A 14,028-nucleotide genomic window follows, 5' to 3' on the forward strand; every position below is an offset into this window, starting at 1 on the left:
TTCAATTCATATTTCTCTCATACTACATTTCCTACAACAACTTATAAATCATTCATCAGTAATTAACCAAACTACTAACTAATCGATTAAATCGGACCCAGCCAAAGAGATAAAACTTTGACACTGACTGTGAAAAATGGTTCATCTCAACTACATTCTTTTCCAAGTCCTTCACCATGACCATGATTCATTAGACTCAGGCTTTAAATCAGCCTTAGGAATGCAAGGAGAACAATCTATGAAGCCGGACGTGTGCTTCATGCAGGCCCAGTGTACTGGGTGTGCTATGGCCTGGCTCCAAGGACCTGCTTCTGAGATGCCTCTGTGGTCACTGGGTTTCCAGGTAAACATAGCGTCTCTCTCATCCTTCGTTAAGTGCTGCTCTTACCCCACAGCTGAGCCGAGGCCGTGGTGTGACCAGAATACAACCAAAGTTACTTTTAAAATGAAAGGCTTTGAAATAAAATAAAATAAAACAAGAAACAAAATAAAATAAATATAAAATAAAAACAAAACAAAATAAAATAAAAGGCTTTAATTGTTCATCTGAAAAGTATTTCTATGATTCCATTAATCAGTCACTCAGGAGATCATTATTTTCCTTCTCAGTGCAAAACACTGTGCTATAAGTGACCTTAAAAGAAAATAGAAGGGGTGTGGTAGGCATCTTTGAGCAAAAAAAAAGAAGCATAATGTGTGACAAATATGAGTGCACCCATAGGAACCCTCATGAATGTGATACTGGACCTGAGAGCCAACCTGGGGCACTTTGGAGGTGAGGTTGCCACAGGTACAAGCTGAGCGGTCCCTGCCCTCAGGGAGGGCGTATTTTACCCAGATTGTCCCAGGTCTCAGTGTCTTCACAGCTATAGCAGTAACTGCAGCCTCCCTGCCCTCTCTGACCTGCTGCAGGCCCCAGGGCATCCCATCAAGTGATCCCCACACATTGCCCCTCCCCTGTGGCCCCGGGAGGCTCTGGCAGGGGTTTCATATGTGTTCATGCACTCAGCTTGGCCTCTGAGGAAGTCCCATGATGCTGGCAGCTGGCCCCCGGCCCCCCTTCACACAACCAGGCATAAAAAGCATCACGATTAAGCTCTGCAAAACCTGGAGAACAGCCTCATGCATTTAGCACAAAATCTCCAAGATCTGAAGATGTTGAAATGAGTGCCTCCTGATTGAAAAGAGCAAAAGCCCCGAAGAGTAGGTCTTCCTGGGAACTGAAAACCCCCTGCCCTCTTGCACACCCTCACAGGGCTTCCTCTTCAAGGTTTCAACGGTTCAGTCTTGCTCCAAGGCCCAGTAGGGGCTTGGGTGAAATATAATGCTGTCACACTGGCAGGGAAGAGGTACTCTCTGTGTCCTGGGACCCAGAAGCCATGGGACCAGTAATGGCATCATGCTGCCCCAAAATGGTGCAAAACACTGTGCTATAAGTGACCTTAAGAGAAAATAGAAGGGGTATGGTACGCATCACATACGTCCATTGCATTGACCAGCGCACAGGAAGCACTTACGCATTGTGTACGGCAGGGTCACTAGCCCACTTCTGGGGTCCACAGCATATGGTGAGTCCTCCGTTCTGTTCCAGCCTTGTTGATGCCCTTCTCCTTAGCGGGGCTGGTCAGCCCTAGACACAGGAGTGGAACGAAGGATGTTGGCCCTTAGTAGCATCCTCTTCCCTTCTCTCCTTCACACTTGACTCTTTGTGTGTTCCTTCCCTCAAGACCACGGTATTCTCTTGCAACTCAGACTCTTCATGGCCCCCCGACACCCAACTGTGTGTCCAGGCCCTCACCAGACCAACCCTTTTGCATTACCCCATCACAACACAGCAGTCTGCTCACTGCCGAGAAAGAAGCTTGATCACCGACTCCGCTTCCGATTCCTTTCTCCGCAATATAATCAGCGAAGGTCCAACACAACTGAAAGTGCCATCCTGCCCAGGGTGTTTTGAGCAGTAACAGAGAATTACTAAAGTGACTCTGCCCACATCTGGACCCCTGGCATTGATTTTCTGTTTGTCTTTTCACCTCTAGGGTCTGGCACACAATTCAGACTTCAGCATAAGAAGCTTGTCATATTTGGGGCTATTTTCATATAGGTTATTTCTGTCTCTCCATCTAGATTTTAAATTCTAAATCCATCATGTCCTAGCACAGGGCTAAAACATTGGTTCACTCCCAGGAATGACTCCCTAATGTACATGAAGTCAAGAAGGGAAACAGGCTCATAAAATACTTGGAAGTTTGAGTGGGGAGGACCTTAAAGGATCTAGTTCAGCTGCCTCATCCTATAGCTGAGAAATCTGAGTTCAGAGAAGCATGAACACATGAGACAGTGAATCACTTATTCATCTGAGAACAAATATTTATTCAATGTCTAATCTGGTTGCTGCGATAGGAATATAAAAATGAATCAGTCATGGACCTTGTTCTCTAGGAACTTTGGGTTTGATGTGTGAAGGAGATAAGATATGAGTGAACATCAATAACTATACTACGTGATAGGAAGCTGTAAGCACCATTAAGGTGTTAAATGGAGTACAACCAAGTGTTAAAAATGAATAGGGTTGATCCAGCAATCCCAATCCTGGGCATATAGCTGGAAAAAAATTATCATTCAAAAAGATACATGCACCCCTACGTTCATAGCAGCACTATTTACAATAGCCAAGACATGGAAGCAACCTAAATGTCCATTGAGAGATGAATGGATAAACATGATGTGGTTCATATATACAATGGAATACTACTCAGCCATAAAAAAGAATGAAATGCCATTTGCAGCAACATAGATGGACTTAGAGATTATCATACTAAGTGAAGTAAACCAGACAGAGAAAGATGAATACCATACGATATCACTAATATGTGGAATCTAAAATATGACACAAGTGAACCTACCTACAAAACAGAAACAGACTCATAGACATAGAGAACAAACTTGTGGTTGCCAAGGTGGGGGGGGTGGGGAGGGATGGATAGGGAGTTTGGGATTAGCAGATGCAAACAGTTATATATAGAATGGATAAACAACAAGGTCCTACTGTATAGCACAGAGAACTATATTCAATATCCTGTGATAAACCATAATGAAAAAGAATATAAAAAAAAGACTGTATACGTATGTATAACTGAATCACTTTAATGTACAGCAGAAACTAACACAACATTGTAAATCAACTATTCATCAATAATAATTAAAAAAAAGAATAGGGTGCACATTAAATGCTGTGAGTGACTGAGAAGGGAAGACCTGAGGCCAGGTGGCAATACAGAGGAAATTTCCTAGTAGATCTGTGTCAGACATCTGGTCAAAGCTAAAGGATGAAGCCAAATAATGCTCTGCTCTTTGCTTGGTTGGTAAAGGCTCATAGACTTGATTCAGCCCCATGTTTACGAAGAGTGTACTGTGTGCCCTGTCATGACTAATAAAGAGACAGGGAAGGAAGCTGAAAGAGAAAATGTACCAAATTGCCACATTGGAACCATCCAGCTAGCCTTCATTGCAGCACTATTTACAATAGCCAGGACATGGAACCAACCTAAATGTCCATCGACAGATGAATGGATAAAGAAGATGCGGGTGGACCTAGAGTCTGTCATACAGAGTGAAGTAAGTCAGAAAGAGAGAAAAAAATACCATATGCTAACACATATACATGGAATCTTAAAAAAAAAAAAAATGGTACTGATGAACCTAGTTGCAGGGCAGGAATAAAGAGGTAGACATAGAGAATGGACTTGATGACATGGGGTGGGAGGTCAAAGTTGGGGTGAAGTGAGAGTAGCACTGACATATATACACTACCGAATGTAAAATAGTTGGCTGGTGGGAAGCAGCTGCATAGCACAGGGAGATCGGCTCGGTGCTTTGCAACCACCTAGAGGGGTGGGGTAGGGAGGGTGGGAGGGAGGCTCAAGAGGGAGGGGATATGGGGACATGTGTATGCTCATGGGTGATTCGCTTTGTTGTGCAACAGAAACTAACACAGTATTGTGAAGCAATTATACTCCAATAAAGATCTATTAAAAAATAATAATTTTAAAAAGATAGCAACTTAAAAGAGAGGAAAGGAAGCTTTGTTTCTTTTAATATCATCTCCTTCTACCTAGTAATTCTTATTTTTCAACTGTAAGTTGAGTTTTTCTCCTTGCCTTATTCCTATTAAATTCATGCTTGAGAAATATGCCAGGTCAATACAAATAACCTTTAAAGGCACAGCCCTGGTCTCAAGAGATGAAAATTGCCTGTACTCAGTGCTTTGTAAAGACTTGCCTGGATAATCTGAGAGAAGGCCATCAGTGATGAGCAGGGCCAGGTTCATTCACGACTCACTCAATTCTTGTCCTTGGTGCTGTTGGGATGGCAAAAAGTAGTCAAAGCCACAGTCCTTGCCTTTAAAGAGATGACTATCTAAGGGAGAGAAAATGTCCAAGTTTGAAACTCACAGAGAAAATTGACTCCTATATGCAAGACAGTATGGTTTGTATCATACACACACACACACACACACACACACACACACACAGAGTCTTGGGATCAGGGGTGTGTTTTGTTGCCCCACAGCTTCACCCAGCTTCTCATCCAACCTGAAAGCTTTTCCTCTGCCTCAGAAGATGAAGGGTTGTGGCTCTTTAAAGGCCGCCCTGCCCCCTCCCCTGTCCCTCCCCTGAGACCTCCGGCTCTCTGCCATCACTTCTCTATTTTGGACCTCCAATCCTGTCTCCTCCTTGGCTCCTATTCTACGTCCTTCAAACATGCTAATGACTCCCTGCTCTAAAAATCCTTCTCAAATGACTACTGCGTGTCACACCTTCCCTTCATCAATTTCACTTTTTAAGAAGGCTACCCTCACCGCCTCCACTGTCCCATTTTCCACCTCTTCCTCTACCTCTACAGTTCAGCTTCTGCCATGACCACCCTACTGAATGGCTCTCTCACACTCATGGCTGCTCTTGGGATGTAGACGATCCCCAAGTTTTGGTCTTGGGACTTGCTATTCACTTTCTGTGGATGATTCTTTCTACTCCCTGGCTGATGATTCCCACATGTGGTTTCCAGTCCTGATTCACATCCTGTGATACAGAGACCATATTTCCAATGACCCACTAAGCAACCAGTCTATCTTGCCATCCCAAGAAAACCTTGAAACTCAACATGCCGCAAATGGCGGCATGTGGTTTGTAGAAAGTGCTCCTTCCTCCTCTCAGCCTGCTCCTCCCCTAATCTGAGTGATAGTTTATGAAATCATCAGGCATCTAGGCATCTACCAGGCAGCCTACAAGCTAGAACCTCAGGATTATATTAGATGCCTCCTTCTCCTTCATGTCTCATATTCAACTGCTTCCTAATCATCTCTTAAATCTGTTCCCTCTTGTCATTTTACCCCTGGTCCTTTCAGTCCAGCAGACCCATCCACATACTTTGTCCTGGCTGCCCCCAAAAGCTGTGAACAATTACCATTTTAGGCAAGAACCCCAGATCTGTTCTTATTGTTCTCTACTCTCTGCTTCCCGATTTCTGCTTTGTGCCCCCAAACTTGATTTTCCATTTCTGTGGCCACTCTGGTTTCATTGGTTTTAGATGTCCATGTGATTTTCCACAGTGGTTCTCCACCTGGCTTCCACTTCTGGTTTCAGGTATAAAGTCACACCCTTAGTCTCTCGGAGAAACATCCTGGTCCATTCCTACTCCTGTGAGCCCCACTGGTCAAGCCAACCTCAAGGCTCCCACCTCTGTGCTTCCATAGTAATGTTATTCTTTATGTGCCTGTTCCTTTCACTGGACTTAAAGTTCCTTGAGGACAAGTACTGGCTATTATTTACTTGCCTTTGAATTTCATTACAGGCACAGGATAGGATTATTAAAATGGAAAGAGTGTGGTGTATACAGGAAACATTTAAGAATGATTCAAGGCAATACATGTCCTGTAGAAATACAGAGAGAGGGAGGGGCTGCTGTGGACTGAGTCAGTACAGGAAGCTGGATTCCAAGCTGAATACAGACATTGTAATTATATGCCCTGAAAACAGGAAAGTGCTGGTTACTCTGATGAAGTCTATCTTTTAACTCCTCCTAGTGCCCTGAATTCTCCACTTACTCTGTTACCTTTTCTTAACCCAGCTGGGATGACTACTGCCTGTAACACCAAGAAGAGCTGCCCAGGATGTCAGGAGAGGCACGGTCCAGCCAACAAGAAGACATTGGCCAACAGCCTCCCTTCTGTGTTAGGGCCAGGAGTTTGGGAGGCCCTCTTCTCTGTTTACTTGGACCAAAGGGACCTTGGAGCTTCTCTTGGCCCCAGAGTAGCTCCGGAATCAGAAGTGTTCATCATTCCTACGAAGACACATCCAGGGAGTGTTTGATCATGAGTTCTCCCTAGAGCCAACTCTCCAGCCAAATGTGAACAGCCCTTGTATCATCCTGGCTAACGCTCAAGGCCTTAGGTTTTTCCAAAGAAGTATCCTGGGCCTCCTCATTGGCTTCTCCATTTATTGTTTCCTGTCAAGCTATCATGTGATTGGAATACTGCTGTCCTTAAGGCTGTGTCCCTTTGGTACCATGAGCTCAAGTTATTCTCCCTGTCCTCCTGGCTTCACCTGTAGCCAACCCCCTCGGCTGAGAGATCCCTGGACAGCACGGCAGCACCAGCCTGGATTGTGGTTTTTCCTAAGATGCTCCTCTAAGCTGTTCATCATAGCTGGTCTGGGAAGGGGACTCTTTGGATCTGGCTCATACTGAAGGGAACGCCAGTCCATAAGAAGGAGTTGGATCACGCCATCTTCGCAGTTGACTTTTGGCAGCCAGGCCCTTCTTATTCTCCCCTCTCTGGTCCCTTCTTCCTTTTGGCCACTCACTCTTGCCTCACTGCTCTCCCAGCTGCTGAAGGCCCCAGATGTTCCAGAGGAGCTGCTAGATGTCGGCCAACCACACCATGAGCGGGCTTACAAAATGGTGTCCGAGGGCAAGCAAGTCTTGACCCCTGACCCTCTTCTGCATGGGTTTGTCCCTTCGAAGACACGTGTGTCCCCCGGATTTCACTGACTTCTTAAGCTTGCCGCTCAATGGTCTTATTCGTGGTCCTCGTGTAAGTCATCCCAAAACCCCTCTTCCGGTTTCCTGGGTTCCTGGAAAGCCTGGGTGAACTCTGTGAAAAAGTAATTTGGTCATTTTGTAACATATGAATACACATGTTCAGAACCCAAAATCCAAGTCATAATAGGTTGGTTTCCAAACCTAAAAGAAGACCCTTCAAAAAGAAAGGAAGAAAACCATGGAACAAATACATAAATAAAAGAAAACAACCTAAGGTTCTCAAAAGCTTCTATGTATCTCTTGAGGCACATCCATGTAAATGCCTTCTCTTCTTGCCCGATCCAACCTTGTCTCCAGACACAGATAGATGATAGACGGAGAGAGAGATCCAAGGAAAAAAATGTCCAATATCACTCTCTTTAGAGCGGCTCATCATCTAATGGAGAAGAGCCTAGCTTTTCCACACACGTAGAACTCACTAAGCAAAGGCCTGGAATTTGTACCATCTCTGTGGATATAATCACCTTGTGTCAATCATGGGGTACATCAATCCCCTGGCAAATATTTCCAGGTATAATGTAATTAATGTAGCACTGGGCTTGCTGATTTTTTTTTTTTTTTTTTTTGGCCACGCCGCGCAGCTTGCGGGATCTTAGTTCCCCGACGAAGGATGGAACCTGGGTCCCCAGCAGCAGAAGTGTGGAGTCCTAACCACTGGACAGCCAGGGAATTCCCATCTGATATATTTTTTAAACCAGTCCAGGCTGGGTCACCTTGAAGAACGCTTGTTCCTTTTCAGCGGTCGGGCCATAGGGCCCATCCTGATTCATCCTCTCCAGGCCCCGGGCTTTGAGCTGCCTGCCTAGTCTGGAGGGGGCCAGAGGATCATTCTTCCTTCCGATTCTGTGCTGCTCAGCCCACCCTTCACTCCCTCTTCCTTCCATGCTGCCTTCTAGCTGCGTCAGCGCGGGGTTCCCCTGAGAATCAGCCTTAGGTCGTTTGTACATAACTGGGCCTGCCCATCTTGACAAAGCACTTTCTACAAACCACGTGAGGGAGGCAAAAATAACAATAATAAATAAGGCCTCCGAGGCCTCCATTAACCTCTGCCGATGCCGCCTGCGTGTCAGCTCTTACACGTTCATAGTGTCACCTAGAATCCCTGACGGGGCCACGCCAGCTTTCCCACATTCCCTCCCACACAGCAGCGCTGATGGGCACCCCTCCCTGACAGCCCATCTGTCCTGTTCCGCGTGGCCGGGTCTGTTTCTCTCAGAAGTGCTCGGAGCCGAGCTGACCTTATTCTCATGACCGTGGCCTTGAGAGTTTCCAAATCCTATGCTCCCCTCTGGTCTTGGCTGCAAACCACGAAGTTGGCTGTTTGACGATGCACCGCTTTGCAAGCTTGCCTTTGGGTCAGAAATCAGGGCTCTGATTTCTAAAGTCTCTGGGTTGGGTCTGTCTTGGGAAACCTCCACCCGCCAGGGCCCCAGGGCTCAGCCTTCCCAAGGAGTGTCTGCAGAGCTGAATGGGCCTCTCTCTCTTCCAACCTGCCCTTGTTCTTGCTGAGCTCAACTCTCAGGGCTTATTGTGACATTGTCCTATCACTATGGCCTTGCCCTGGACAGCCAGGGTGATAAATGCACACCAGAAACTCACCTATAAATGGTGGCAAAGTCTTCCTCTCCGCGAGGACTTAGTGAGCTGAGCACGGGCCAAGCCAGCTTGGACCTTGTTTGCAGTCTCTGGTCCGAACCACCACTCCATTCCGGAGTGTAATTTCATTATGCAGCTTCTGGACCTGATCGAGATCTCAAGTCTATCTTGAAGCGTAAATGGGGCAGGGGCTCCCTCTGCCCCTCTGGAACACAACTCACTTCTCACACGGTTCCTCAGCCTCTGGGGTCCGGGGTCCCCAAAGCATTTCTTCTCTCATTTTATTAAGCATGCATCAGCCAGTGTTTGGTCACCTAGCATGAACCTGACCCGGGCCAGGTGCCGAGGCTCCCACCGTGGTTAAGCTCACCGGCCCTGGGGGCCTACGTACCTGATAGGAAGCCGTGGGCTGTGGACAAAGTGCTGGGGGTCCCTGCGGAGGAGCTGGGAGACGTTTGATGTGGGTTTTAAAGCAGGACAAGGAGTTTAACACTGAGGGGGCAGCAGCGGTCCAGCCAGAAGGAAGTGCAGGAGCTCCCGAGGGGGCCCCAGGGCCTCTGGCGTGGGCAGGGTGTGGCATGGAGGTCCCTGTGTCCAGCTCGTGTATGACAGGCCTGGCCTGCGGTGAGGACGTCTGAGGCCACCGGTAGGTCCCCATGTGCTTGTCAAGGAAGTCAGACGTTGTCCTAGAGATGACAGAGTCACTGAAGGTGTTTAAGCAGAGTTGGGCCAGAAGTGTGGAGTGAAGAGTCCAAGCCTGGGGCAGGGAGACAAGTCACGATGGTCCTGGTCAGAGACGGTGGGGAGGCTGGCTTTGAGGCCGTGGGTAAGAAGGTGACATTTCTGGGATAGAATCAGCCAAATCTAGTCATCTGCTGAGTAGAGAGAGAGAAAATGAGGGAAGCATTGAGACTCACCCTGCAATTTTGAACTTGAGAGGCTGGATCCAAGAGCGGAGGCAGGATGAGGACAGAGCGGGGGATGATGGGGTCGGAAAGAGACTATAACGTCCTTGGCAATGTGGTGCCGGTGGCGAGGAGGCGGGGGGCAGAGGAGCCCTTCCTGAGGTCTGAGGGTGAGGAGGAGCAGGGAGATGCTGGCAATGCCAGAGGTCTTTTCCAAAGTGGGGGAAAAAGCATATTTGTGAGGAGAGGGGAAGACGCAGTAGAGAACAGGCCGCCCTTCACTGGGTGGGTGCCGTGAGTAGGCCTGCCCCTCACACTGAACACACATAGCGTGTTTCCAGCCTCATGAGGTAGGGGTAATTATGCCCATTCTCCAGATGAAGAAACTGAGCCCAACTGTTGGTCCAGCCACTATGGAAAACAGGATGGAGGTTCCTCAGAAAACTAAAAATAGAATTACCGTACGATACAGCAGTCCCACTCCTGGCTGTATACCTGGACAAAACTATAATTCAAAAAGATACATGCACCCCTATATTCATAGCAGCACTATTCACAATAGCCAAGTCATGGAAACAACCTAAATGTCCATCGACAGATGAATGGATAAAGATGCGGTACATATATACAATAGAATATTACTCAGCCATAGAAAAGAATGAAATAATGCCATTTGCAGCAACATGGATGCAACTAGAGATTATCCTACTAAGTGAAGTAAGTTAGAAGGAGAAAGACAAATACCATATGATATCACTTATATATGGAATCTAAATATGACACAAATGAACCTATCTATGAAACAGAAACAGACTCACAGACATAGAGAACAGACTTGTGGTTGCCAAGGGGGAGGGGGGGAAGGAGAGGGATAGACTGGGAGTTTGGGGTTAGTAGATGCAAACTATTTAGAATGGGTAAACAACAAGGTCCTACTGTATAGCACAGGGAACTATATTCAGTATCCAGTGATAAATCATAATGGAAAAGAATATTAAAGAAAAACGTATATATGTGTATAACTGAGTCACTTTGCTGTACAGCAGAACTCAACACAACATTGTACATCAACTATACTTCAATAAAAAAAAAATTAAAAAACAAAGAAAGAAACTGAGCCCAACTGAGGGATTCTACCGGGGATGGGGGCTCACTGAGCAGCTGAAGCAGAGGAGGGAGTGGTGGGGAAGGGAAAAAACTGAGATCAGAGGGGAGCTAATAGAATGGGGTGGGGCAGGCATTTGAGGGGCTGAGGAAGGTCGGAAGTTTAGGCTTGGGATCTGGAACAGTTCTGATTGTTCCAGATCCCAAGACCAGGCACAAGGACTGGGGGTTCGATGGTTCATTCACAGGAGCGCAATGGTTACCCAGGAAGAACCAGCTGCAAAAAGCTCTCTGGGGATGGTGGCCAAGGTGACAGTGAGGCAGGTGTCTGCCTCTTCTTTCCTGCTCTTCCTCTTCTCCTCACATATTCAGAGGTGTGTGTGTTCCCAACCCACTGTGTTTGGGAGTCAGTCTTGCTTTCTGCCTGCCTGTCTTTTTGAAGCATCTATGAACCACAAATAGACACAGCCCACATTTCGCCTCAAAGATTTACTCTTTGTTTGCTCCCAGTTCCCAAGTTGAACTCTAAGCTGCTGTTGAATTTATCTGAGGTAATGAGGGATGGGGACAGCCTTGCATAATTGGAATCTGAAGAGAAGACAAAAGCTCATTTTAGCCAAAATTCCTGCATCCTTTCCCACCAAGTCTTTATGTCCATGTTGCCAGCAAATAGCCAATTGACTAGTCTGAGTTTGACTAGTTCTTTACGCAGCATCTCTGACCTTGCATGGTGACTGGGCGTTCCAGTTGGTCCAATGCACCACTTGTCAGGTCCTTCGAGATGTGGACATTTTGTGCTTGGGGTGGCCATCCTAACAGATCACAGTAAATCAAAGCTTTGCATCTACTGCTCGCATATCTTTCTGCTGACGTTGGAAAACATACCCTCTATCAACAACGAACTAGTGAAATTACTGAATGGATAAACAGATTAATGAATGAATGAATTTCTAAGCCATGTAAATGACATTTCTGGACAGTTCATCCAATGTGAGAGGCAACTATTAAACAGACTTCTGTGAAGAAGCATGATCTTATTATTCTCAAGTTTTCTTCTATTTACTACTATCTGATCATCAAAGACCCAAACGTATTCTAATACGTGAGATGTTTTGGAAGATTAACCGGAACCAAGGTGAAATTTACCAGGGATTATATATAAAGTTATACATCTCAGTTTTTATTTTTAAAAAATAAATACCCTCCCAAGTACAGAATTATAGAATGGGAATAATAACATGTAGAATCACAGAGTGAAAGCAGACTATCGGACAATCATGCAATTTATCCATAAGGAAAATTAAGCCCAGTGAGATTCCAAGACTTGCTTAAAGTCTTGGCAAAGAGTGTTCAGAACCAAAATCCATTCGAAGAATCTTGAATTCAAATGAATTTAACCTTACAAACAGAGAAACCTCATAGAAACTAGTTGGAAGAGGTTCAGTGGGAACTTGTGGAAACTGACGAGTCATTGGTTAATTTCTCGGACTATTTCCATGGGGCCTTTATGGACTCCTCTCTGCTTCCGGAAGCCTCCTTCATGCCCTCTGCAGCCTGGTTTCCCTTCTTGCCCATAGCCATCCCAAAAGGCAGAGTCACTTCCACATCTCCACGACCTTCCAAAGGCTCCTCACAGCTAAGTGACCTGGGTGGGGTCTCCTAGGTCCAGGGGGAGAGGGGAGGCTATCCCTTGTGGAGCTGGCAGAGGCTGATTCCCTAAGAAGAGGGTAAAGTTGGGAGGGCAAGACTAGCCACTGTAGTGCCCCCAGGATGGAACACAAAGGTCAGAGCCTAGCTAGCTGACTCTGGGCCAGCATTCTGTCGATGACTGGAAGGGTTGGGTGGACCCAAACACAACTGTAGGTGAAAGTGGCAGTGCACTGAAGGTGAAGGCAATCATAAGCAAGAAAGGAGGTGCTAGCCTCGCTCTATTCTCCCCTGCTCAAGTACCATCCAAAGGTGCACGGCTGACACATTTTAAAGAATAATCCAGAGACAATTTAGAGCACAGCCAGACAAAAAAGTGACATTGATGGTGAAGAAATTCAAAACTACGTTACAGAAGACATGATCGGAGGACTTGGCATATTTAACCTGGAGAAAGAGACTTAAGGGAGATGTCATTCTTTTGTCCGCATATTTGAAGGGCTGGCTTCATTCTTTAAGGGATTCCATGTTTGCATATGTCTGCAGAGGTTCAGAACAAGTACCAGTGGGGAAAAACTAAAAGGAGGTAGACTTGGGTTTAAAATTAAGGTCAGCATTCTTTCCACTAGAGTTATCTAGAAATAGACTGCCCTGTCATGTTTCAGAAGTGATGGGATGATCACTTGTAAGGAAAGCTGTAGAGCTGATATATGAATTAAGAGATTTCTAAACTCTATTCCAGTTCTGGAATTCTATGACCCTGCTGCAGGTTCTTCTGGTTGGCTGGGTTGAGTGCTGTCACAGGAGCGAAGGCCACTGTGTGTGGTCAGTTGGGTCAGAGGTACAAGCAGATGCCACATGGCTCACTGTTGGGAATCAGCAAGTTGCCCTGATCTCACGTTGGATTCCTTCTGTCCTGGACCTTCTCAGGTCTGGTTTGAGACAAGCCTCCTTTGGCTAAGATACTGTGGACCATTCAAGCCTCCCTACCATCTGCAGGAGTGGCCAGCGGGGCTGCAGTTTGACCGTTGAATGCCCAAGATATGAAACTGGCATCAAGAAGGTGCCTTAGACATAGCTCGTTTGGTTGCAAAGACCAGCAGCCCGTTCAAAGTAGCTCCGATTTTACAAAGAATAAGGGAAATGTGTTGAGGGATGCCTTTTAAGGATATAAAGAGGTTTTCTAGAAACTCAGGAAAAGCTGAACAGCACGAGCAAGGAAGGGCAGGACTTAAAGATGGTGGGGTGACCTTTCCCCTGTGACTCTTCATTCAAAATCCTTCAGAGGCCTCTGATTGCTGACCAGCTGATAAATTGTCTGGTTGAATCTCCTCTCCATCACCAGACTAATAATGTGGAGTCTGCAGGGCCTGATTATCCAGGGGCTGTACTTAGAGTAAGGTAAGCTAGAAGGAGAAATTGGGCTTGGGAAAATGAACCAAATCATCCAACACAGAGAGGACCAACGCTCCTAGGTAAGCACTAAAACGTGCACTCAACCAGTCCATATGAATTTGGGGTGGTTTGTACCTTTACAGTTTTAACTCCTTTCTTCTTCCTCCACTGTGCCTTTCTCTGCATTTCTACAAACCTATATTGTTCCCCCTTGAGTCAACAATCCCCCCAAAACTAGATCGGTACGCCTGGTAAGCCAGGTGCCTGTTCCAAAGAGCTT

The sequence above is a fragment of the Balaenoptera physalus genome (assembly GCF_965194825.1).
Source record: "Balaenoptera physalus genome assembly, chromosome: 14".
In the NCBI taxonomy this organism is placed as follows: domain Eukaryota; kingdom Metazoa; phylum Chordata; class Mammalia; order Artiodactyla; family Balaenopteridae; genus Balaenoptera; species Balaenoptera physalus.